Source organism: Tachyglossus aculeatus, assembly GCF_015852505.1.
Source record: "Tachyglossus aculeatus isolate mTacAcu1 chromosome 12 unlocalized genomic scaffold, mTacAcu1.pri SUPER_6_unloc_2, whole genome shotgun sequence".
NCBI lineage: Eukaryota > Metazoa > Chordata > Mammalia > Monotremata > Tachyglossidae > Tachyglossus > Tachyglossus aculeatus.
Genome location: NW_024044829.1, coordinates 3,732,486 through 3,745,001, shown reverse-complemented (window position 1 = coordinate 3,745,001; position 12,516 = coordinate 3,732,486). Strand labels below are relative to the sequence as shown.

The window sequence follows — 12,516 nt, the reverse complement described above, 5'->3', positions numbered from 1 at the left end:
GATTGTCTTGTCTCTACCCCAGCATTTAGTACAGTGCTAGGCACATAGTAAGTGCTTAACAAGTGGCACAATTATTATGCATTAATCATCATTAAATGATTCCTAAATTCAGCCCATACCCCTAAATTTGGAAGGATAGGGTCAATGCAAAAGGGATGGTGAAGGCACCAAAGGGTACCAAAATCATTGTTAATGATAATTTGGAGATATGATGTCATTGAGATTACCAATATACAGCCTACCTCTAACTTTCAGGGAGTCAATCAATCTTGTTTATTGAATGTTCACTATGTGCAGGCCACTGTATAAAGTGCTTAGGAGGGAACAAAAGAGTGGGTAGGCAAGTTCCCTGTCAATAAGGGGTTTACAGCCTAGAAGGCGCATTCAGGTTAGCTTTATATCAAAGCAGGTCAAATCCACATGACATCACAACTTCTGAGTGTGGTGCCACTTGTGAAATAAGTGATTTACTCATCATACCTTAGAGACTGATATTTACTTTAAACATTAGGGTTAGTATCTCAAGTCAAACTTTGAATGATACAGCAGCAAAGGCTACTCCGTAAATGTTATTGGTTGATTCATCAGTTGTTTCAGTGGGAACCAGACTGGCCTAGCCTAATGGATTGAGTATGGGCCAGGGAGTCAGAAGGACATAGGTTCTAATCCTGCCTCTTCCATTTGTCTTCTGTGTGGCTTTGGGCAAGTCACTTAACTACCCTGTGCCTCAGTTCCCTCATATGAAAAATGAGGATTAAGACTGTGAGCCCTGTGTAGGACAGGGACTGGTTCTAACCCAATTACATTGTATCTACCCCAGCCCTTAGAACAGTGCCTGGCAAATAATAAGCACTTAACAAATACCATAATAATAACAATAATAATTATTATTACAACTGTCACTACTTTATAGTCAATTTCTTCATACAGTGTCTCAACTCTGACATTTTGGGATCAAGGCTCATTTGTCATTCTTAATGGGATGCTTCATCATTAAAAAGGAGGCTAATAGAAGGATGTAAGTATTGTTGTAGCATGACAAATTATTGGAAAAGTTGTTATTCTTTTCATAATTGATATTATATTTGGGGAAGTCATGGTATGTTACAAGTGCAAGAGAAGATACATCATAAATGAATACTTTGTATACTGTGACTGAATGAAGATTTATGCTTATGAATTGTGCTATTTTGGTTTCCAAGGATGAAGTAGAAAAGATTACACACTGTGAGTTTTGAGGTCCATTTTGGTGTTAAGATAAAACCAAGGGCTTATTTCCAAGAAAGATTTGAAGGGTAACAACTGAATAATGGGATGAAGGCCTTCTTGTTTCTCTTTATGAGGGGTAGTGAAATGGGAGGAAGAAATACCACAAAATAAATACAAGTTGGGTTTGGTTAGTACATACTTAAGTGTACCAAAGCAAATGCATCCAATTGCTTACATGGTCATCCTTCATACATGCACATAAAGCTGTAATGGAGTGCTTCTGTGACTGCATTTTCACATTCCATATCTTCAGGGCTCATGCAATTTGGGGAAATAACCTCAAAATATTTTGAAAATACTGAGACCAATTTTGATCTAATTTAGATGTTTTATTTTATTTTCCCTTAGTATTATCTTGTTTTCAAAAACTGTCCCTTCAGATTGATAATTTAATTTTGCTATCAGGTTCAATATAATACAATACATAATATTAAATGTTTTTCACATTAAAGACATCCCTGAAGCTAGGTTCATATTTCTTTGATAATGATGCCTGGAAACAAGTCATGAACATTGCTTTATTTTATGCACAAAATTTCTGTTATTGGTTTACAGTCTCCAAAGTACCATTCTCAATCTCCACTGTACCATTCTCCTTTCCAGTAGTGTCCTCATTGAGTCTATTATGTCCAGGGTATACAGGGGATTCAGAATAGGAATCGCGAGCCTCTTTGTCATAATTCAGGGAATGACTTGAATTATGCTGCTTAATATACTCAAAGAAATATGTCTTATAGAATTAGAATGAAACAGAGAGATGAAAGGAAAAGGTAGAGCAGAATTTGTGCCTTTTTTAAGGAAAGGATCTTCAGAAGAGTGGCAAAAATTAATGCATATGGAATGAGGAGTGTCAAAATAGAGGTGATGAAATGTGCAATGGGGATCACCAGCCGCTGATTTCCGTTGGTGTAAACAACTAGACAAGTGAGGGCATCTATCTGAAGGTTAATTTTGTGTATATGATTTGTGCTAGAGTCACAGAGGAATAACTGAAAAGTCTGTATCACTGAGGTCAGGAAATCACAGATAGAAATGCCAACCATCAGCTCATGACACAGACTCCTGAACACAATAGCTGAGTGCACGAGGGGAGTATAGGTGGCCAGACCATAGTCATTGGCCACTGTGGCCAATACGTTGCACTCAGAAACTGCCAAATCATATGTCCAATGACGCTGTGGAAAGTAAACACTCAGGGATGTGTTCATCTTTATTAACAACATTTTCAGCAACATGGGGAAAAGGGAGGATGAATGACAGAGATCAAGGGGTAACAGATAGCCAGGAAAGCAGTTTGTGATGGGATGAAGATGATGATCTAGCTTAATGAACATGAACATCTCAAGGTTTTGCCTAATGATGGCACCGAAGGGGAAGAAGAGCCAGGGGAGGGACTCTTGTAGTTCTGGGAGATCTTTGCATCGCTGGAGATATATCTCAGATATTGCGTTTTGAGTTCCTTGGCGCCTATTGTTTTCAGCCTTTTAAAATCTGCTGGAGTAAGGAAAAAGGTACAGACTGAGAAAATAACACTGAGAATCTTTATGCTGATTTTGCAGGTTTGTTTTTTCATCCTTGCCTTATGCATTAGGTCCTTATTCTTCTTGCTTTTTATTCTGGATCATTTCAATTAGAGGATGTCCTCTCTTGGTATTTAGTCATCTAGTTCTTCAATAACACAATTCCAGCTAATTTCTTTGTGCTGGTTACACCCTTCTCTAAGAACGTCATATAAATTATCTGTCAATCATCAGTAATATTTACTAAGCACTTGAGGAATAGCAATGCACCATGTTTTGGGGAGAATACTAGAAACTTAGTAGACATGATCCCTTACCTCAAGGAATTTACAGTCTGGTGGAGGAGAAACAATAAAATTACAAGTAAGGGGAGGCTAGAGTTTAAATAGAAAACATAACCTTGAGGGTTAAAAATTTGCATCATACCTATTAATCAGTGTATATATATATGCATATCATTATGGAAGGAATAAAAATGACATCAGCATGAGTACATCTGGTTGTGGACTGTTTTACTGTGGGCAGGGAACATGTCTACCAGGTCTGTTGTATTGTACTCTCCCAATGCTTAGTATAGTGTTCTGCACACAGTGAGTTCTCAATAAATGCCTCTTTTTAGTCATTGAATCCATTCATTGTACTACAAAAATATATTTACCATGCCAAGTTTTTCACCTCATTCTTCCAGAAGCAGAAACCCACTGCCATCAATACCTCTACCTTTCCCTTTAATCACACAAGTTCTTCTCTTGTATTTGTGGTTATAGGAGGAATCTGGAAAAATCTGTGGAAATGCTCTATTCCTAACTGGTGGACTTCCCCAGTCCATATACTTTGCTCTCTCCTTCCATTTAGCTGAGTTTAATTCTTCACAACCTATTCCCCAACCAAGAAGTCCACATTGTATTTTAAACATCGTTCTTGCTTAATTAGGGAGTGATGGAAGGGAAATAACACTTAAATATTGGTTCAGTTTCAAGTTTTTGAATACAAATTATTCTGTAAATATGTAAACTGGAACTAGCGTTATATAAATCTTTCTTTTTGGAATCACATGAAGATGATTTGACTCATGTTTATAAAATGATTAAATACGTGGTTTGAAATAGTGCCATATAAATCTACTTCTAAAAATGTAAGCTGCAACAAGTTGTTTTGCGAAGGGAGTTTTTATTAAAAGGCTAGGATGTCATAAAATGCTTTTGTCAATTTATAGCTTTTGATATAGCTATAATTAACTACTTAAGCCTCAAATTCAGATTCTAAATATGTCTTCTCAATCTCCATGTCTCCCATTTCCTGCAGAACTCTTTAGTCTCCTACCTGATGAAGGCATGCTTACATTCAGATTTTTGAATGTTTCAATCAACCCAATTCCACAAAGACCTTTAATTTCAAAATGGACATTCTGGGCATTTTCACTTTTTGCCTTTTTAAGTTGGCCTTAAAAATCCAGTCGATTACTCACTAATCATCCAGAGAGCAGGAGCCAGAGATTTCAGAAATGACCCACTCACCAACTTGGTCATACCCTCGACCTCATCATCTCCTACCACTGCACTGTGTCCACCCTCACCAACTCTGAAATCCCTCTCTCTGATCATAATCTTCTCACCTGCCTCCTCACTCACACTCCTTTCCCCTGTAAATCCATATTACTCCCTTACAGAGATCTCCACTCTCTTGACCCCATCCATCTTTCTGAGTGCCTAATACCCCACCTCGCCTCCCTCTCCTCTCTACCCAGTCTTGACGATCAGATTACTGCTCTCAACTCTACCCTTCCTACTCAGCTAGACTCACTCTCTCCCCTTTCCCTTCGACGCTCTCGCACCACTAACCCACAGCTCTGGGTCACTGCCACTGCCCATCTCCTTCGCTCTTATGCTCGAGCTGCCGAACGCTGCTGGTGAAAGTCTAAACACCATGCCAACCTCATTCACTTCAAGTTTATCCTTTCCTGCCTTAACTCAGCCCTCTCCTCTGCCAGACAAAACTATTTGTCCTCCCTTATTGACACCCAAACCCATAATCCCTGTCAGCTCTTCCGTACATTCAACTCCCTTCTCAGGCCCCCGGTTCCTCCCCCTCCTCCTTCCCTCACCCCCGACGATCTGGCCTCCTACTTCCTTAATAAAATTAAATCCATCAGGTCCGACCTCCCCAAAGCCACTCCCCCAGGCTTTCAACACTCTCTGCTACTCTCCCATCCTTCCCAGAAGTATCCTCAGAGGAGCTCTCCTCACTCTTCTCAAGTGCTACTCCGGCCACCTGTGCTTCTGACCCCATTCCCTCTCATCTCATGAAATCTCTCGTTCCATCCCTTCTCCCCTCCTTAACTTCCATCTTCAACAGCTCACTCTCCACTGATTTCTTCCCCTCTGCCTTCAAACATGCCCATGTCTCTCCCATCCTAAAAAAACCCTCTCTTGACCCCACCTCACCTTCTAGTTATCACCCCTTCTCCCTCCTACCATTCCTTTCCAAACTCCTTGAACGAGTTGTCTACACACACTGCCTCGAATTTCTCAACACCAACTCTCTTCTCGACCCCCTCCAGACTGGCTTCCGTCCCCTACATTCCACGGAAACTACCCTCTCAAAGGTCACCAATAACCTCCTGCTTGCCGAATCCAATGGCTCATACTCTATCCTAATCCTCCTCGACCTCTCAGCTGCCTTCGACACTGTGGGCCACAGTGCTGATGCTGATGAATCCCAAATCTACATCTCTGCCCCTGCTCCCTCTCCCTCCCTTCAGGCTCACATCTCCTCCTGCCTTCAGGACATCTCCATCTGGATGTCTGCCCACCACCTAAAACTCAACATGTTCAAGACTGAACTCCTTGTCTTCCCTCCCAAACCCTGCCCTCTCCCTGACTTTCCCATCACTGTTGACGACACTACCATCCTTCCTGTCTCACAAGCCCGCAACCTTGGTGTCATCCTGGACTCTGCTCTCTCATTCACCCCTCACATCCAAGCCGTCACCAAAACCTGCCGGTCTCAGCTTCGCAACATTGCCAAGATCTGCCCTTTCCTCTCCATCCAAACCACTATCCTGCTATTCAAGCTCTCATCCTATCCCGTCTGGACTACTGCATCAGCTTTCTCTCTGATTTCCCAACCTCGTGTCTCTCCCCACTTCAATCCATACTTCAGGCTGCTGCTCGGATTATCTTTGTCCAGCAACGCTCTGGGCATGTTACTCCTCTCCTCAAAAATCTCCAATGCCTACCAATCAATCTGCGCATTTGGCAGAAACTCCTCACCCTCGGCTTCAAGGCTCTCCATCACCTCGCCCCCTCCTACCTCACCTCCCTTCTCTCTTTCTACAGCCCAGCCCGCACCCTCCACTCCTCTGCCACTAATCTCCTCACTTTACCTCACTCTTGCTTGTCCCGCCATCGACCCCGGCCCACGTCATCCCCCTGGCCTGGAATGCCCTCCCTCTGCCCATCTGCCAAGCTAGCTCTCTTCCTCCCTTCAAGGCCCTACTGAGAGCTCACCTCCTCCAGGAGTCCTTCCCAGACTGAGCCCCCTCCTTCCTCTCCCCTTCGTCCCCCTCTCCATCCCCCCATCTTACCTTCTTCCCTTCCCCACAGCACCTGTATATATGTATATATGTTTGTACATATTTATTACTCTATTTATTTATTTATTTTACTTGTACATATCTATTCTATTTATTTTATTTTGTTAATATTTTTGATTTCATTCTCTGTCTCCCCCTTCTAGACTGTGAGCCCACTGTTTGGTATGGACTGTCTCTATATGTTGCCAACTTGTACTTCCCAAGCGCTTAGTACAGTGCTCTGTACACAGTAAGCACTCAATAAATATGATTGATTGATTGATTGACATCTAATATGCCAAGTTCCTTTATTTCAGAAGAAAACAACAGTTTGCTCTGCTCCAGAAGAAGAAAGCCACTGTTTTCTTGTTTTGGCAATGGACTCCTGAGTATTTATAGCATTGTCAAATGATGAGCTATCCCTTGTTATGTCTAGTAAAATCAGGCGTCTCTAATTTACACTGCTTGGGTAGACAGTCTATTCAGTGTATTCAGTTACTTCTGTGCACATCGATGTTGACTTTGCAGGGAACATAGTTGTGTTTGGTTTTATCTCTTGGGGCTGGGGCACCTGGAGGATTCAATCTACTCTGAAGTTAAAATGATGCAAGTTCACATTCAAACAAATGAGAAAATCCCATAAAGACACACACATTCATCACGAGTAAACAGTTCCTTTTTCTCTTAGGAATCATTATGGTAATTTGTTGCCAACTTGTACTTCCTAAGCGCTTAGTACAGTGCTCTGCACACAGTAAGCACTCAATAAATACGATTGAATGAATGACTGGTTTACTCTAAGCCTTTCCACTCTAATGTTTGAAATATTGTTTCAAGTGAACAGATTTCATTTGAACTGGAAACATTTATTCAATAGAACTTAATGCTTGAAGTTCCAGTTATTTGTAACTTCTTGGTTCACTCTCGATTATGAGAACAAAAACAGTATGGGGTTTGGTGTGGGTATGTTTAGGATAACTAAGGCCTATCCATGATTTCTATTTCCCTGAATCTGGTAACAAGAGTAGTAATAAACTACAGTGTTTATGTATTTTTGCCATCTTCTTCTGATGTACCCTCTGTCATAAATTGGAAAGAATTGCTTCAGAAATGCCACAGAATGCAAGTGGCAGATGAGTGACTAGTTATGAGACTTTCAAGCTGCCCGTACACTTGAAAGGTCAACAGAGAGCTGAACAATATCTGGTGATTTTCGTCAATGTCATTAGCCAGGCAATCTGGATCATGCAGACCCAAAATGACACTTTTTTCATCAAATCATGGTTTTTGACCTGAGATACTTGAATCATTAGTCTACTCTTAGCTTTTACAGCTAGTTAAGACAAAACAGGTCTGGGAGTCTTGAAACCTGGGTTCTAATCCTGGCACCTCCACTTGCCTTCAGTGTGACTTTGGGAAAGTCACATAACTTTTATGAGGTTTCAGTTTTCCTGACTGTAAAATGGGTATTTGATACCTGTTCTCCCTCCCCCTTAGATTGTGAGCTCCATGTAGGACAGGGAAGGTGTCCATTCTGGTGATCTTGTATACTCTAGTGCTTAGTACACTGTTTGGCAAAGAGTAAGCACTTAACAAATAGCACGATTACTATTATTATTTGTTCTAAGGAAACCTTGAAAGCTAATCAGGCAATGTTGTACTCTCTTTGACCACTAGATGGGGCAATAGAATGATCTCAGGAAAGATCTCGCAGAGAAATATTAACAACTAAGCTCACAATAAATCATAAGCATTCTCTGAACTGTAAGTTCTTTGTGGGCTGGAAATGTGACTACCAAATTTGTTGTGTTTTACCTTTCCAAGTGCTTAGTACAGTGCTCTGCACACAATAGGCGCTTAATAAATAGTACAGATTGATATGCCATTACAAGTAGATCCACTAACATGATTAAATTAAACCGTGCTTAGTATTCGGACTGTGCACACTGAACACTTATTGAATACTGATTCATTTTCTGATTTACTATACATTATTCATATTTAAAATAACCTGTGTATTCTCTTCCAGTGCTTAGGAGAATGGTCTGTGACACGGTAAGTGCTTAATAAATTGGCTGTAAAGCACTCAATCACTTTGCCCCCACATATGTCATCTCTCTTTTCTCCTACTACAACACAATACACACAGTTCTCTCCTCTAATGCTGACCTACTCACTGTACCTCAGTTTCGTGTATCTCAACGCCAACCTCTCGTCCACATCCTACCTCTGGTCTGGAACACCCTCCCTCTTCATATATTACTGACAATTACTCTCCCCAACTTCAAAGTATTATTGAAGGCACATCTCCTCCAGGAATCCTTCTCCAACTAGGTCTTCCTTTCCTTTCCTTTCACTTCCTTCTGCACCACCCTGACCTGCTCCCTTTAATTCATCCCCCCTCCCAGCCCCACAACACTTATGCACATGCTCTTAATTCATTTATTTATATTAATGCTTGTCAACCCCTTCAGAATATAAACTCATTATGGACAGGGAGTGAGTCTGTTCTAATGTTTTGTTGTACTCTCCAAAGCACTTATTACAGTGCTCTATAAACAGTTAGCATTCAATAAATATGATTGATTGAAATAAATATTGCTGCTACTACTACCACATGAACAAATGTAGAAGAACAGAAGTAATTAAAAACCTGTTCATTCATCAAAAGGGATCCCATCTCCAGCTCCAGTTTCTACTGGGAGGCAGGGTGGCTCAGTAGAAGAGGTATTGGAGAAAGCATGGGACTGGGAGTTAGAAAAATCAGGTTTAAATATCAATGCTGCCACTTGACAGCTTTATCACTTTGGGTAAATCACTTAATTTCTCTGTTCCTGAGTTTCCCCATCAGTTAAAGGGGGTTATGATACCTAGTCTCCCTCCTCTTTAGGCAGTGACTCCCCTGTGGGACAGGAACTATCTCTGATATAATTATTTTTTATCTACCCCAATGCTTGGTTCATGTAATAAATATCATTATCATTGTTGCTATTGTGATTAATAATAATAATTAACCAATTATGGAAAGTAGAAAGGAAATCATTAATCTGTTAAGAAGGTAAAATGGAAATTAAAATGTTAATCTGAAGTTAACTCTGCAAGGTGTTCTTCGGTGCCAGGATCTTAGAAATATTCTCATGTCTAATGAGGTAATCATAATAATAACAATGATAATGATGGTATTTATTACATGAACCAAGGATTGTCGTAGGTATAATATAGTCATATCAGACAGTTACACAATCTAATTCTAACCAGCTACTGCTCCCTGACCACTTAAACAGTGTGGCTTAGTGGAAAGAACATGGGCTTGGGAGTCAGAAGTTGTGGGTTCTAATCCCAGCTCTGCCACTTGTCAGTTGTGTGACTTTGGGCAAGTCACTTAACTTCTCTGTGCCTCAGTTACCTCATCTGTAACATAGGGATTAAGAGGTGAGCCCCATGTGGGACAACCTTTTTAGCTTCTATCTACCCCAGAGCTTAGAACAGTGCTTGGCACATAGTAAGTGCTTAACTATTATTATTGTTGTTGTTGTTGTTGTTGTTGTTGTAATTAAGAAATGAAAAGTTTTTTATCATAATGGGAAGAGGTCCATTCAGGGAAAGGGTGCAAGGTTAGGAAGAGATAAGAGAAGGGGGGGGGGAAGATGTCAATCAATAATCTATGCATCTTATGGTTTGCTTAATTGACATAACATATTCAGGTAGAAAGTAATTATGTCGGCAAGATTTGTGGTAAAAATTCCAAGCTTCAACATAAGCAATTTGATCCAAACCAACTTAGGGAGTTCCTAATGTGTTCAGCTCCTTGCTGCATCAGGTAGAGTCAGAAAAATAGACCTTTTATACATAGTTGGGCATGGATGCAAGCTCTCTGTGGTCAGGGAATGTAATAATAATAATAGTGGTATGTGGTAAGCACTTACTATGTGCCATGCATCTACCAGGCGCTGGGGTGGAAACAAGCAAATCAAGTTGGTCACATTCCCCATCCCATGTGGGGCTCACAGTCTCAACCCTCATTTTATAGATGAGGCAACTTAGGCACAGAGAGGTGAAGTGACTTGCCAAAGGTCACACAGCAGAAAAGTGGAAAAGCTGGGATTAGAACCCATGACCTCCTGAGACCCAGTCCTATGCTCTGCCCTCTATGCCATGCTGCTTCTCTGTCTACCAACGTGTCTACCAACTCTGTTACACTCTTATATTGTACTCTTCCTGTTGGTGGCCATGGCCTTTGATTGCTTTGTAATCATCTGCAATCCACTGCTCTACACAGTCATCATGTCTAACAGAGTCTGCAGTGAGCTGATCATTGCAGTGTATATTTATGGTTTCCTCAATTCACTGATACAGACCACTGTGACTTTGCAAGCCTCATTCTGCGACTCCAATTGCAGTAAATACACTAAATAACTTAGGACAGTAAATACAAATGATTGAATGATTGAATAGTCTTGGAATATAGGTTGGTTATGGAGTTGTTTAAAATCCAGTAAATCTGGAGAGCCATAACCCTCACCTAGGAAGGTTCACATACAACCAAAGAGTTTCATCACTGGCACAGAGTTTAATCTGTCATGATTAGAAAATGAAACCACACTAGATGCATTCACATAGAAAATGACACAGTCTGCATGTTCTTCTTTGACATGTTTTCACTCTGCATTTTAACTAGAATGTGACAGGAAAATTTGGTAACATTCTTCTGACAACGTGTGTCTGACAGAAACCAGTGCAATGCAGTGTTGGAAAAAAACAGTTGTACACACAAAGGTATGGTGTTGGACAAACGGTGAGTACCACAGTGCAACTTTACTTAAACCGAAGTTTTGCAAAGAATGCCACCCAGTGCATTTAATTTTAAAATGTAAAATTCCACTGCTATAATTTTAATGGCCAGTAATTTTAGGGAACATTGAAATATATGAGTTTATTCATTTATAATATTGCTGCTGACCACATTAATTCACCCCAAAACTTTCCTCTCTATCACTCTTTTCTAGGCCTCCTTCACAATTCTGTTTTGCAGGCTGTAGATCGGGGTTCAACGTGGGAACGATGAGACCATAAAACACAGAGGCTGCTTTGTCATAGGGCAAGGTGTGATTTGTATACAGCTGTTGAAAGTACACAGAGAGAAGAGTCCCATAAAAAAAAAGCAATGATTGTCAGGGGGGTTACACAGGTAGAAAAAAGCCTTGCACCTTTCCTCTCCTGAAGGGAATTTCAAGACCACAACAAAGATGCAACAGTAAGAGAGAAAGACCACCAGCAGAGAGCTGACAAGATTCAATATGGAAATAATGAAGATCTGTTTCTTTTTAACATGAGTGTCAGAGCAGGAAAGAGATAGAGGTGGATCAGCGAGGTAGAAGTGATTAATGGGACTGGAGTTGCAGAATGAGGCTTGCAAAGTCATAGTGGTCTGTATCAGTGAATTGAGGAAACCATAAATATACACTGCAATGGCCAGCTCACTGCTGACTCTGTTAGACATGATGACTGTGTAAAGCAGTGGATTGCAGATGATTACAAAGCGATCAAAGGCCATGGCTGCCAACAGGAAACATTCTGTAGTCGCCAAAGCACTAGAGAAATACATCTGGGTGAAGCAACCAGTAAAGGAAATGTTTCTTTTCCCTTCAAGAAGATGTTTGCCAGTATCTTGGGTGCGATAGAAGAGGCATAACAGATATCAACAAAGAGAGGTGACTGAGAAAAAAGTACGTGGGGGTGTGGAGTCGAGACCTGATCCTGATTAGCCCCATCAACACAAGGTTCCCTATCAGGGTGATGAGATAAATTATTAGAAATATCACAAAGACCAGAATCTGCAGGTCCAATTGATCTGTAAATCCCCAACTCAGTCACCATGGTTTGGCTCCTTCCAGCCATTTTTCTCTTCAATTTTCAATCTTCTCTTTGTAGGATTGACAAAGTCTATTGAACAAAGATCCAGTGTGTGCAGGGAAGTGTACTAAATGTGAAGAAGAGTAAAATAAAACAATAATTCAATGTTGATAGTGTTCAATGCTCCCAGGCATCTATAACTCTCCCCTACCATTCATTCATTAACTCTTTCAGTTGTATTAATTGTGTGCTTAATATATGCAGAGTACTGCACTAAGTACTTGGGAGAGTACAACGAAA

The 12,516-nt window shown here is 40.7% G+C and overlaps 1 pseudogene; it reads right to left on the bottom strand.

The window, feature by feature from the left end:
- Positions 1-2,587: 2,587 nt before the first annotated feature.
- On the bottom strand, positions 2,588-12,134 carry LOC119921273 (annotated as a pseudogene).
- Between the last annotated feature and the right edge of the window lie 382 nt (positions 12,135-12,516).